The 14,543-nt window shown below is 44.9% G+C and overlaps 1 protein-coding gene across 1 annotated transcript in view; it reads right to left on the reverse strand.

The window, feature by feature from the left end:
• Nucleotides 1-14,543, reverse strand: part of nrxn3a (neurexin 3a) — a 580,025-nt gene that overhangs the window by 236,703 nt on the left and 328,779 nt on the right.

A 14,543-nucleotide genomic window follows, 5' to 3' on the forward strand; every position in this document is an offset into this window, starting at 1 on the left:
AGGTTTCGTGAACGCCCCATAGCAGTAAGTGGGGATATAAAGGGGATGTTCCATCAGGTACACCTCCTCCCTGAGGATCGCCCCTTACTCAGATTCCTGTGGCGAGACCTACAAGTACTCGAACCTGCAAGAGTTTTTGAGTGGTAAGTACTTCTGTTCGGCACGGCCTGCATCCCGTGCTGTGCGACTTATGCCCTGCAACGCCATGTAGCACATCCTTGCCAACACGATCATGACCTCAAGGTTTCAGTGGAGAATTGTTTCTACGTTGATGATTGTCTCCAAAGCCTGCACACTCCAGATGAAGCTAAGTCACTCGTTGATCACCTCAGAGCCCTTCTAGCCTCAGCAGGGTTTGATTTGCACCAGTGGGCCTGCAATGATGCGAATGTCCTGAGCCACTTGCCTCAAGAAGCCAGATCTGAGAGTCTGGACAAGTGGTTAGCCCAGGATAACTCCAACCCACAAGAATCTACCCTTGGCCTTAGTTGGAACTGGAGAACTGACTCCTTGGGCTACAACACAGGCCCGTAACCTATGACGTGCCTACCCTCAGAAACATTTACAAAGTATTGGCCTCCCAATATGATCCCCTGGGGTGTCTGTTGCCCTACTCCACCCGAGCAAAGCTTATTGTCCAGCAGTTATGGGATAAACAGCGTGGCTGGGATGACACGAATCTCCCCTCTGAGCTCATACAGGCCTGGTCCAGTTGGGAAGCAGAGCTTGAGTGTTTGTCTGTCTTCTCTCTCCCCCGCCCTTATGTTTTCACAGGTGCCAAGCTGGAGGGTGCTACGTATGAGGTTCACATCTTCGCAGATGCCTCAGAACGAGCCTATGGGGCTGTGGCATACTTAAGAACCAAAGATGGAGATGGTCAGGTGCAACTATCTTTCATCCTCACTCGGTCCCGTGTGGCTCCCAAACATACACATTCCATCCCACGCCTGGAACTTTGTGTGGCGCTGATAGCTGCACAGCTTGCCCATCTCCTCAGAAGGAACTGACCCTGGCAGTTACCTAGATGGTTTTGTGGTCTGACTCCACAACGGTCTTAAACTGGCTACAATCCCAGTCGTGTCGCTAAAAGGTTTCGTGGGAGCGAGGGTAGCCGAGGTCCAAGAGCTCACCCAGAGCTGTACCTGGCGCTATGTCGATTCAGCGAACAACCCTTCAGATGACTTGACCCGGGGTAAATCCCTGAGATCGCTCACTGAACCTCATCGATGGTCACAAGGATCTCCCTTCCTCCTTCAAGACCCAAATACCTGGCCACAGAAGCCTACTATAGAGCCACAAGAAGACCCATCTGAGCTCCGCAAGGCTACATTTTGTGCCCTGACGTTACCTCATCAATGAGCCCAAGCAACAAAGTGTATAACACATGGCAGGAGCTAATTGAAGACAAGGTCCAGGAGCTCCATGGACAGAGCTACTCTGACTCCCCTCCGAGTGCTGAAGAGTATCAGCAAGCAGAGACAGTGGTGCTCCTGCAGGCCCAACAACAGTCATTTCCTGAAGATTACATGTTGCTGGCAGAAGGAAAACCTCTCATCCAAGAGCCGCCTACTTACCTTATCCCCGAATTGGACAAATCCTCCGGTCTAATAAGAGTAGGTGGTCGGTTGCGGTGCTCGGAAGGCCTTAGTGACTCTACCTTGCACCCAGTTGTCCTTGATCCTTCACATACAGTCACCTGGCTACTTATCCAGAAGTACGATAGTGACCTTCACCATCCTGGTCCAGAGCGAGTCTTTGCCAAATTGCAGAGGTCATTCTAGATCATCAAAGGCAGAGAAACATTCGCAGGTACCAGCACGCCTGTGCTGAATGTCGCCGCTGGAGAGCCAGCCATCCGTCCCAAGATGGCAGATTACCAAGCTGCCCACCTATCGATTATTCAGGACAGCCTTCTACTCCACGGGTGTAGAACTGTTTTGGGCTGATACTGGTCAAGGTGGCCAGACATCATGAGAAACGCTGGGGAATAGTCTTTAAGTGCTTAACTACCCAGGCAGTCCATCTGGATCTTTTGAGGAGCATGGATACAGACGCTTATCTGATGGCGCTTCGAAGGTTCATAGCTAGACGTGGAACCCCTGCAGAGATGTGGTCTGACCAGGGGGACCAACTTCAAGGGTGGGAAGCTGAACTCCAAGAGGCCTTCACCAACATGCCTCCCACTCTACAGCAACGGCTCGCATGCCAGAAGATTAAGTTCCACTTTAATCCCCCTGCAGCCCCTCACTTTGGCGGAGTGTGGGAGTGGGAAATTTGCTCTGTGAAGACTGCCCTGTATGCTTGTGTTGGAGCCCATCCGGTTTACGAGGAAGTCCTGCTCACAGTGCTTCTGGAAGTGGTGTCTATCCTCAACTCCAAACCACTGGGCTACGTCTCAGCTGACGTGGCTGATGCTGACCCTGTGACTCCGAACAGTCTTCTGATGGGATGGCCAGATGGATCGCTTCCCCAAGTTGTGTACCCTGAGACAGAGATTCTGAGTCGAAAGTGTTGGCGGCACTCACAGGTGCTCGCTGACCAATTCTGGTCAAGAGTCATTAGAGAGTACCTACCTGCACTGCAAACAAGGCAGAAATGGCATTCTACAACCCCTGAGCTTTTCGAGAAAGCAGTCATGATGTTGGTAGACCCACAGCTGCCCAGAGCTTCATGGCCCATCGGACGGGTCACCAAGGTTCACCGGAGTGATGATGGGTGTATTAGGTCAGCTGATGTGCATATTAGAGGTCATGTGCACACGAAATGTTGCTCAACTAGTGATGCTGCCAGCCCTTCCATCTGGGGAAGACTAGTCTGGCCTTTATTTGAGGAGGCAAATGTGCCTAGCACATTTGGGGCGGCTGTAATAAAGGCTCAACCCTCCTCCATTGTAGTCACGTGAGGTTATGTTCATGGTCTCGCGTTGCTGCTGATTCTGATTTAGCTCCATAGTTTTCTCCTGACGTGTGGTACGATACAGAAGAGCAGTCTAGTGAAATAAGTGCCTTTCACCTCCGACAGCTAATGTTCTCAGCACTGAATTAATGACAAAAAACTAAGTATGTGGTTTGTGTGTCTGTAACATGGAGTTAATGTAAGTTTAGTGTGACTCAGTTAGCCACGCTAGCAGTTAGCTTTGAGTTCCGGTCCAGTCGCAGTCATTATAATGCCCAGGTAGGAGCCTGTAAACGAGTGTTTGCATGTTACAGAGTTACCTCGCGCTATAACTGTTTACTCTTTGTTATGTTAATGCTGAAATGAGTTACGGTGAAAGTTGTGTCTATATGGTCCTCGTGTTGTAGTCATTTTCTAACGCCACTAGATGGTGCCATTTCACTACTGTCTGTAGTGATTTACTGGTTGGAGTTTACATGCTGTGTGCATACCAATGAGTGACTGCATCTTATTTGTTTCTAATAGTTGAGAGGTTGTAATGTTTGAACTAATTAATATTATTTAGTTTGTTATTTCAGACTCACTTCTTCATCCCATCACCCTCCCTAACTGTAAATATTTCTGAATATGTTCATGATATGAGCTGGAGTAAAGCTTGCTGAAGGACATACTTGGAGTCTAGTGTCTTCATCCCTGTGTTCTGACCGACACACCATCTTGTCTACAGTTAGCCTCTAAACAAACTAGCACCCTGCTATCATGGCCTCACTAACACTTCCACAAATTCTCTTGAACTGCGTACTATTCTTTTAGGCACCAACAACAGTCCTCCTAGGCCCCTTCTGTCTCCTGACCTATTCTTTAAACCACAACACTGTCTGTCTGTCTGTCTGTTTCACCTGGTCGTGGCAGATGGCCCTTCCACATAGTTGGTTCTGCTGAAGGTTTCTTCCTTTTAAAAAAGAAGAGGGTTTTTTTTTCTCTCTTTTGCCAAAGTCAATGATTTTGCTGTTGGAGTAATGTTGGGTCTTTGTAAATGATGGAGTCTCCAAAACAGTCTCGAGCTTCTCCCTAATGTAAAGTGACACAGTATCACCTGTGATTGGACTTTTACAACAGAATAGTCCGCATGTTATGTTTAGTTATCATGTTACAGGGCAACATATGTCATAGAATCCAATTGGACGTTGCCTTGTTTGACCTTTATTTTGGAGACCAAATGTTCAACACAGTCAAAACTATTTTGTTATTAATCCTATTAACTCAATCAATAGATTACCTCACTTTCTCCCTAATTTGTAGTAACTTTAACTTTTGACCTCTGTACAACCTGAAACTGACCTTTGTCACCATTATTATGATTATGATTATTATTATTATTATTATTATTATATATGCTAGCGTGCAGCTAGCTGGCCACACACTGCTACGCGGAGACAGGACAAAGGACTCCGGAAAGAGGAGAGGGTGGGGGGCTCTGTATTTATGTGCATGATAACTGGTGCAACAACGGGACAATCATAGACAGTCACTGCTCCCCAGATGTCGAGTACATGTCTGTAAGTGCCGGCCTTTTTTTCCTCCCAAGAGAGCTAACTGTTGTTATCATCACTGCTGTGTATATCCACCCGACGCCAGTGTAAACACAGCGCTCTCTCTCATGCTGAACACCGTGAACGAGCAGCAGCGGGCTCACCCAGACGGAGTACACGTCTTAGCAGGGGATTTTAACAAGGCCAACTTAAAGACTGTACTGCCTCACTTTCTACCAGCACGTGAAATGTGCTACAAGAGGGGAGAACACACTGGATCATGTTTACTCCAACATCAAACTTGCATACAGAGCCGTACCCCTCCCCCCACTCGGTACAGTCAGACACCTTTCCCTCCTGCTCACGCCAGCCTACACCCCCCTCAGATGCAGGCTTGAGCCCACAACAAAGTCTGTTACAATCTGGCCTGACAACGCACTCCCCATACTCCAAGACTGCTTCCAACAGACAGACTGGGCCCTATTTGGACATCATGAGCTGGAGGACACACACGGGAACGGTTCTGGACTACATTCAGTTCTGCACGGGAATGTGACTGTGACAAAAACCATCCTGGGTTTCCCAAATCAGAAACCCTGGATGACCAGCCAGGTCCCGCTCATTCCTCAGGACCTGCGCCGCTGCCTTCAAGTCAGGTGACAGAGCTCTGTATAGTGCTGCCAGAGCTGACCTGAAGAGAGGAGTAAAAAGAGCAAAGGCGGACCACAGGATGCAAATAGAGTCCCATCTGTCTAGCAACAACGCACGGAGGGTGTGGAGGCAGCTCTCCACTCTGCTCTAAACCACCTGGAGCAGCCACAGAGCTACGTCCGAATGCTCTTTGTGGATTATAGTTCTGCCTTCAACACAATAATCCCAGATAGACTTACCACAAAACTGGTCACTCTTGACTTCCACCCTCTCACATGCGCCTGGATTAAAGACTTTCTTTCCAACCGTCCCCAGACTGTGAGACTCAGCCCCCACCTCTCCTCCACCCACACGCTGAGCATCGGCTCTCCACAGGGCTGCATGCTGAGCCCCCTCCTCTACTGCCTCTACACCTACGACTGCAGACCGGCTCACAAGAACAACCTTATCATCAAGTTTGCAGACGATACACAGTGGTCAGTCTCACCTCCGGAGGGTGATGAGGCTGCCTACAGAGAGGAGATCCAGCAGCTGGCAGCCTGGTGCTCAGAAAACACCTCGCTCTGAACACTAGGAAGACCAGAGAAATCATCATTGACTTCAGGAAAAACCACACCGACCCTGCCCCCCTTCTCATCAACAGCGAGCGTGTGGAAAGGGTCCACACCTTCAGGTATCTCGGCATTCTCATCTCAGACTGCATCTCCTGGTCAACAACATCTCCTCTATCCTCAAGAAGGCTCAGCAGCAGCTACACTTCCTGAGAGTCCTCAGGAAGTACAACCTCAACACCGACCTCCTGCTGGGCTTCTACCGCTCATCCACTGAGAGCCTGCTGACATACTGCATCACAGTATGGTTTTGGCAGCTCCACCGCTGCTGACAGGCAGCACAGAAGATCATCGGCCGCCCTCTCCCCTCCCCTGTTGGACATTTACCACCTCCCGTTGCCTCAGCAGAGCCAAAGCAATCTCCAAAGACTGCTTTCACCCTGGCTCTGCCCTGTTTGAACTGATGCCCTCAGGGAGGCGCTACAGGCTCACAAGGACAAAAACAGACTGAAAAACAGTTTCTTCCCCCAAAGCCATAACCACATTAAACTCTAGCATGCACTGATCCTCCTCGTGCAGTCTTAACCATGTGCAATAACCCAATCACCCATGGACAATATACATTTCTGTGCAATATATTTATATCCTAGCTGCACCTTGCACTAGTGTCAATTGTATATATATTTTTTGCTACATTGTTGAATTTTTCTTTATATCTGTTTTTTGATACATACTCTTGCACTATTTTTATCTCTTTTTTGCACAATTTTTATTCTATTTTATTGCACTGCAACTGGATGGCCCTGATCTCATTGTACCAATGTATAATGACAGCAAAAGGCATTCTGATTCTGATTATTATTACTACTACTACTAATAGCAATAATAATAATCATAATAATAATGCATTTTATTTGTAGGTGCCTTTGTAGACACTCAAGGCACTGGAGAAGAAATAAAACCAAATGAAACAACATATAAGAAGTTAAAACAATTTAAAATCAGTCAATGCAATTTGTCAGATAGAAAAAGCAGCAGATTTTGAAGTTTGAATTTGAAGAGAGGGAGAGAGTTTATATTGCCTGAGGACAGGTGGGTTAGGGTTAGGGTACGGCTGAATGCTCTGCCCCCGACAGTGGTGAGACGGTGGACGGAGGAGTTTCCGAGAGGAAGTGACAACATGCAGGTGGTCAGACAGATATGGAGGTGTGAGGATCTGGATGGTCTTGAATCTTAACAAGAGGATTTTGAATCTGATACAGAACTTAACCGGGAGCCAGTGGAGCTGCTGTTGGACCGGGGGCTATGTGGTGGATGGCTGAATTCTGAAAATATCTCACAAATCTTTTAAAATGGACTCCATTTATATAGTGCTTTTCCATTTGCATCAGACGCTCAAACCGCTTTACAATAATGCCTCATATTCACTCTGGTGTCAGGCTGCTGCCATTCAAGGCCCCCATTACACACTGGAAGCAACTAGGGGATTAAGGACCTTGCACAAGGGTGTTTAGAGATTTTCTGGTCAGGCTGAGATTTGAACCGAGGATCCTCTGACTCAAGCCCAATGCTTAACCACTAGACCATCACCTCCCAATCAACGTTATGCATTTTGACCCAAAATGCATAGAACACCGAGTCAAAATGCATAGAACACTGCATCACCTGGATGGGACTTTGAATAGCGACCAGCTATCACACGGTTGCTATTTGTTGCGCTGAATCACACTTAAACAGAAAACAGAAATTTTTATTTTTTTTTTACAAATGAAAAAAATGACATATTTACAAATACACATTTATTTGTAAAAACCAATCAGTGATGAGCGGAGGCTTATTTTCCCATAATGCCTTTTGGAATGTGTGCATGTTAATGCTCAGACCTTCAGAATAGTGTATTACTTTAAAAGATATGTGCGATATTTTCACTTTGTATAAATGACAGAGTTGATGTTAGTGTTGATAAACCTGTCCAGAATGACTTTGGTTCATAAATCAAACCATATGTCAAAACTGCCTTGTTTTTTGATGTCTTCTGCCACACGTCTGTGCTCTTCCATGTGGAAAGTAAATGAATCATCCTTACAGCAGTGGGCAGGGCGCACAAAGACAGAAGCTCTGACTCGTTGTTTGTGTTGGGTTTGTGATCGCCTTTGATTTTACTCAGAAGCGGCGGTGGTGCTTAAATTCAAAACTGGCTTGTCAGTAGCTGTACTGGAGTCAATAGTAAAAGTTTTTTTTTAAGCGGTTTATCGGTTTAGCATTATAAAAGTTAACTTTTCAGTTAGCAGATTAGCGGTTATTGAAGCTAACTTTTTGGTTAGCTGTGCCCAACACTGGCTCCAAAATACTCTTTATATGCGCTTCCTTTAGAATTCTGTGATGCAGCATTTTCAACCCAGTTGGTCTCTTGAGCAACAGTGTGTTTCTCTTTCTTTCTCCTCTCCATCACGTCAGCCTGCTCTCTCCCTTTGACAGTTATGCTGCCAACATTCAAGTAGGATAAGTAGCAGCACAGTTCCAGCCGACACACTGCAGGACGACAGTGCTCATGGCACCCGTTGTTTACTCAGGCTTCCATTGATCTGGTTTGTAAATTCAATTTGTGACCTGCATGTTTATTTTGGCAAATTTTACATCGGATTCTTCTAGACTTGAGAGTGTCGGTCAGAGTTCAGAGGCTTCTGCACCCTGTGGGGCTGAGACCTGATAAAATTCATGGTTGGCTTGTACGTATGACACGTATTCACAATTGGTTTGAATATTTAGTCTGATGGTTTCCTTTGCCTTTTCAAAGTGCTCCCAAATTGCAAAGGGCTCAAAATGCTTTCAAAATTAAAATACTAAAAGCACAGTAAAATGTATCCCACATAAAAAGCAATTCTAAAAATAAAGAAGATACATGTCTTCATTAAAGAGCATGAAAATGTGCATAAAAACGTTAAGTGCTGCAGTGTTTCCATTGAGTGAGGTGGCACACACAGAAAGTCTTGGTGCTGAGAGTACCGCCCTCACTGCGGGCACACGCACAGGGCCACAGGGCCACACGTGTAAGCTGCTTTACATGGAGGACAAGGTGTGTGAGGTGAAAAAGAAGTGCAAACAGTAAAATCATGGCTGATTCCTATCTGTGATTCTGGAAACTATTTGATTAAATTATGGTGAAGCATCATGATCATATTGTCTCTGAGCTGAAATGCATTTTTGCATGAACCACAGTAAACAGGCTGTTGTTCCACTGGTCGGCCCACTGAGTCCTGCAGGAGTCTCTCCTGTAGAGTGTTTTAGTGTGGGCCTACACGGGCACGACTGACTCCACGGAGACAAATGTCCATAACCTGCCCAAAGAAAGGTGGACAACGTCAATCAATCAATCAACTTTTTTCTTATATAGCGCCAAATCACAACAAACAGTTGCCCCAAGGCGCTCCATATTGTAAGGCAAGGCCATACAATAATTATGAAAAACCCCAACGGTCAAAACGACCCCCTATGAGCAAGCACTTGGCCACAGTGGGAAGGAAAAACTCCCTTTTAACAGGAAGAAAACCTCCAGCAGAACCAGGCTCAGGGAGGGGCAGTCTTCTGCTGAGACTGGTTGGGGCTGAGTGAAAGAACCAGGAAAAAGACATGCCGTGAAGGGGGGCAGAGATCGATCACTAATGATTAAATGCAGAGTGTGCATACGGAGCAAAAAGAGAAGGAAACAGTGCATCATGGGAACCCCCCAGCAGTCTACGTCTATAGCAGCATAACCAAGGGATGGTTCAGGGTCACCCGATCCAGCCCTAACTATAAGCCTTAGCGAAAAGGAAAGTTTTAAGCCTAATCTTAAAAGTAGAGAGGGTATCTGTCTCCCTGATCTGAATTGGGAGCTGGTTCCACAGGAGAGGAGCCTGAAAGCTGAAGGCTCTGCCTCCCATTCTACTCTTACAAACCCTAGGAACTACAAGTAAGCCCGCAGTCTGAGAGCGAAGCGCTCTAATGGGGGTAATATGGTACTACGAGGTCCCTAAGATAAGATGGGACCTGATTATTCAAAACCTTATAAGTAAGAAGAAGAATTTTAAATTCTATTCGAGAATAACAGGAAGCCAATGAAGAGAGGCCAACACGGGTGAGATATGCTCTCTCCTGCTAGTCCCCGTCAGTACTCTAGCTGCAGCATTCTGAACCAACTGAAGGCTTTTTAGGGAACTTTTAGGACAACCTGATAATAATGAATTACAATAGTCCAGCCTAGAGGAAATAAATGCATGAATTAGTTTTTCAGCATCACTCTGAGACAAGACCTTTCTGATTTTAGAGATATTGCGTAAATGCAAAAAAGCAGTCCTACATATTGTTTAATATGCGCTTTGAATGACATATCCTGATCAAAAATGACTCCAGATTTCTCACAGTATTACTAGAGGTCAGGGTAATGCCATCCAGAGTAACGATCTGGTTAGACACCATGCTTCTAAGATTGTGGGGCCAAGTACAATAACTTCAGTTTTATCTGAGTTTAAAAGCAGGAAATTAGAGGTCATCCATGTCTTTATGTCTGTAAGACAATCCTGCAGTTTAGCTAATTGGTGTGTATCCTCTGGCTTCATGGATAGATAAAGCTGGGTATCATCTGCGTAACAATGAAAATTTAAGCAATACCGTCTAATAATACTGCCTAAGGGAAGCATGTATAAAGTGAATAAAATTGGTCCTAGCACAGAACCTTGTGGAACTCCATAATTAACTTTAGTCTGTGAAGAAGATTCCCCATTTACATGAACAAACTGTAATCTATTAGACAAATATGATTCAAACCACCGCAGCGCAGTGCCTTTAATACCTATGGCATGCTCTAATCTCTGTAATAAAATTTTATGGTCAACAGTATCAAAAGCAGCACTGAGGTCTAACAGAACAAGCACAGAGATGAGTCCACTGTCCGAAGCCATAAGAAGATCATTTGTAACCTTCACTAATGCTGTTTCTGTACTATGATGAATTCTAAAACCTGACTGAAACTCTTCAAATAGACCATTCCTCTGCAGATGATCAGTTAGCTGTTTTACAACTACCCTTTCAAGAATTTTGAGAGAAAAGGAAGGTTGGAGATTGGCCTATAATTAGCTAAGATAGCTGGGTCAAGTGATGGCTTTTTAAGTAATGGTTTAATTACTGCCACCTTAAAGGCCTGTGGTACATAACCAACTAACAAAGATAGATTGATCATATTTAAGATTGAAGCATTAAATAATGGTAGGACTTCCTTGAGCAGCCTGGCAGGAATGGGGTCTAATAAACATGTTGATGGATTGGATGAAGTAACTAATGAAAATAACTCAGACAGAACAATCGGAGAGAAAGAGTCTAACCAAATACCGGCATCACTGAAAGCAGCCAAAGATAACGATACATCTTTGGGATGGTTATGAGTAATTTTTTCTCTAATAGTCAAAATTTTGTTAGCAAGAAAGTCATGAAGTCATTACTAGTTAAAGTTAATGGAATACTCAGCTCAATAGAGCTCTGACTCTTTGTCAGCCTGGCTACAGTGCTGAAAAGAAACCTGGGGTTGTTCTTATTTTCTTCAATTAGTGATGAGTAGAAAGATGTCCTAGCTTTACGGAGGGCTTTTTTATAGAGCAACAAACTCTTTTTCCAGGCTAAGTGAAGATCTTCTAAATTAGTGAGACGCCATTTCCTCTCCAACTTACGGGTTATCTGCTTTAAGCTACGAGTTGTGAGTTGTACCACGGAGTCAGACACTTCTGATTTAAAGCTCTCTTTTTCAGAGGAGCTACAGCATCCAAAGTTGTCTTCAATGAGGATGTAAAACTATTGATGAGATACTCTATCTCACTTACAGAGTTTAGGTAGCTACTCTGCACTGTGTTGGTATATGACATTAGAGAACATAAAGAAGGAATCATATCCTTAAACCTAGTTACAGCGCTTTCTGAAAGACTTCTAGTGTAATGAAACTTATTCCCCACTGCAGGGTAGTCCATCAGGGTAAATGTAAATGATATTAAAAAATGATCAGACAGAAGGGAGTTTTCAGGGAATACCGTTAAGTCTTCTATTTCCATACCATAAGTCAGAACAAGATCTAAGATATGATAAAGTGGTGGGTGGACTCATTTACTTTTTGAGCAAAGCCGATAGAGTCTAATAATAGATTAAATGCAGTGTTGAGGCTGTCATTCTCAGCATCTGTGTGGATGTTAAAATCGCCCACTATAATTATCTTATCTGAGCTAAGCACTAAGTCCGACAAAAGGTCTGAAAATTCACAGAGAAACTCACAGTAACGACCAGGTGGACGATAGATAATAACAAATAAAACTGGTTTTTGGGACTTCCAATTTGGATGGACAAGACTAAGAGTCAAGCTTTCAAATGAATTAAAGCTCTGTCTGGGTTTTGATTAATTAATAAGCTGGAATGGATGATTGCTGCTAATCCTCCGCCCCGGCCCGTGCTACGAGCATTCTGACAGTTAGTGTGACTCGGGGGTGTTGACTCATTTAAACTAACATATTCATCCTGCTGTAACCAGGTTTCTGTTAGGCAGAATAAATCAATACGTTGATCAATTATTATATCATTTACCAACAGGGACTTAGAAGAGAGAGACCTAATGTTTAATAGACCACATTTAACTGTTTTAGTCTGTGGTGCAGTTGAAGGTGCTATATTATTTTTTCTTTTGAATTTTTATGCTTAAATAGATTTTTGCTGGTTATTGGTAGTCTGGGAGCAGGCACCGTCTCTACGGGGATGGGGTAATGAGGGGATGGCAGGGGGAGAGAAGCTGCAGAGAGGTGTGTAAGATTACAACTCTGCTTCCTGGTTCCAACCCTGGATAGTCACAGTTTGGAGGATCCAAGAAAATTGGCCAGATTTCTAGAAATGAGAGCTGCTCCTTCTAAAGTGGGATGGATGCCGTCTCTCCTAACAAGACCAGGTTTTCCCCAGAAGCTTTGCCAATTATCAATGAAGCCCACCTCATTTTTTGGACACCACTCAGACAGCCAGCAATTCAAGGAGAACATGCGGCTAAACATGTCACTCCCGGTCTGATTGGGGAGGGGCCCAGAGAAAACAACAGAGTCCGACATTGTTTTTGCAAAGTTACACACCGATTTAATGTTAATTTTAGTGACCTCTGATTGGCGTAACCGAGTGTCATTACTGCCGACGTGAATTACAATCTTACCAAATTTACGCTTAGCCTTAGCCAGCAATTTCAAATGTCCTTCGATGTCGCCTGCTCTGGCCCCCGGAAGACAATTGACAATGGTTGCTGGTGTCGCTAACTTCACATTTCTCAAAACAGAGTCGCCAATAACCAGAGTTTGATCCTCGGCGAGTGTATCGTCGAGTGGGGAAAAACGGTTAGAGATGCGAACGGGTTGACGGTGTACACGGGGCTTCTGTTTAGGGCTACGCTTCCTCCTCACAGTCACCCAGTCAGCCTGCTTTCCCGGCTGCTTGGGATCTGCCAGGGGGGAACTAACGGCGGCTAAGCTACCTTGGTCTGCACCGACTACAGGGGCCTGGCTAGCTGTAGAATTTTCCACGGTGCGGAGCCGAGTCTCCAATTCGCCCAGCCTGGCATCCAAAGCTACGAATAAGCTACACTTATTACAAGTACCGTTACTGCTAAAGGAGGCCGAGGAATAACTAAACATTTCACACCCAGAGCAGAAAGTGCGGGAGAGACAGGAGAAGCCGCCATGCTAAATCGGCTAAGAGCTAGTAGCTACGCTAAGCTAGCGGATTCCCAAAAACACACAAAGTGAATAATGTGCAAATAATCCAGAGGTGATTCAGCAGAAGGAGTGCCCCAATCAAGGCACCAAACAGGCCATGAAGCAGCACAGGAAACGCACGACAACAGCGAACGCACGACAATGGTGCTAAAATAAAATAAAAATAAAAAAAATAAAAACGAAAGCGTTAGCAAGCTAGTTAGCTTGCCAACGCTGATGAAAGTTAGCTGATAAAAGTGCTCCGTCGCGATGTTTCGACCGTTAGAGGTCTTCCTTAGGCGTTGGAAAAAAAAAAAAAGTAAAAAGGTAAAAAGTAAAAAAAGTCTTGAAAAGACTGTTAGTTCAAGTCCAAAGCAGCAGGTAGCAGTCTCTGTGTAAACAGTCCCAACAGAGAGCCAAAATTCTGATGCAATCTCACTCGCTGTAGATCCTCCTCGGAATGATATCGACACTTTGGACAGATGCAGGTAGAACTTGCCACTACGTCCCTTAAACGTGTCCCAGGTGTGACCATCAGAACAAAAAGACCATATTTAGTCAATGACGTTGGTGCCGTCAGATGTAATCCCGGACACACTGTGTCTACATTTTTGTCACAGCTTTATTGATAAAAATCATCCTGTTTTCTATAACAGCTGAATAGATCCTTGTCATATGATTGGTGGTTTGTATGTCACATGACATATATCATGTCTCCCATTTGCCATTGTGCTCCACAGCATGCAAATTTGGTTCCATATGATCTGTACCACTGCGCGCATGCACACCAGCGGTTACAGCATTTAGCAGCTGATTGACGCCGCTCATTCTTTTAACACAAAAGAAAAAAAAAAATCAACAACGCTGTAAGCCGCGTGCGACGTCTCTAGGTGAAGTGGAACCACTGTTGCATGAGGAGCTCGACAAATTTCTGTCGCAAATTTTTGCTGGACTGAGAAAAGCAGACGGTCTGGGGGCGGAGTGCAGCGGCTAATTTGTCTGGTATCGACCATTCTGCAAACTCTGGGAAGTGTCAGAGAGGGAGGTTTTTTTACTGGAGGAGCGAAACATGAATGTGCAACTGACCCTCGAGCCCCATAGAGCACCGTGCATTTCTGTTTTGTTCTTATAAATTAGTTAATTAATCCTAATGATCAATTCCTAATAAATTA

The sequence above is a fragment of the Thalassophryne amazonica genome, chromosome 19, assembly GCF_902500255.1.
Source record: "Thalassophryne amazonica chromosome 19, fThaAma1.1, whole genome shotgun sequence".
Taxonomy (NCBI): Eukaryota; Metazoa; Chordata; class Actinopteri; order Batrachoidiformes; family Batrachoididae; genus Thalassophryne; species Thalassophryne amazonica.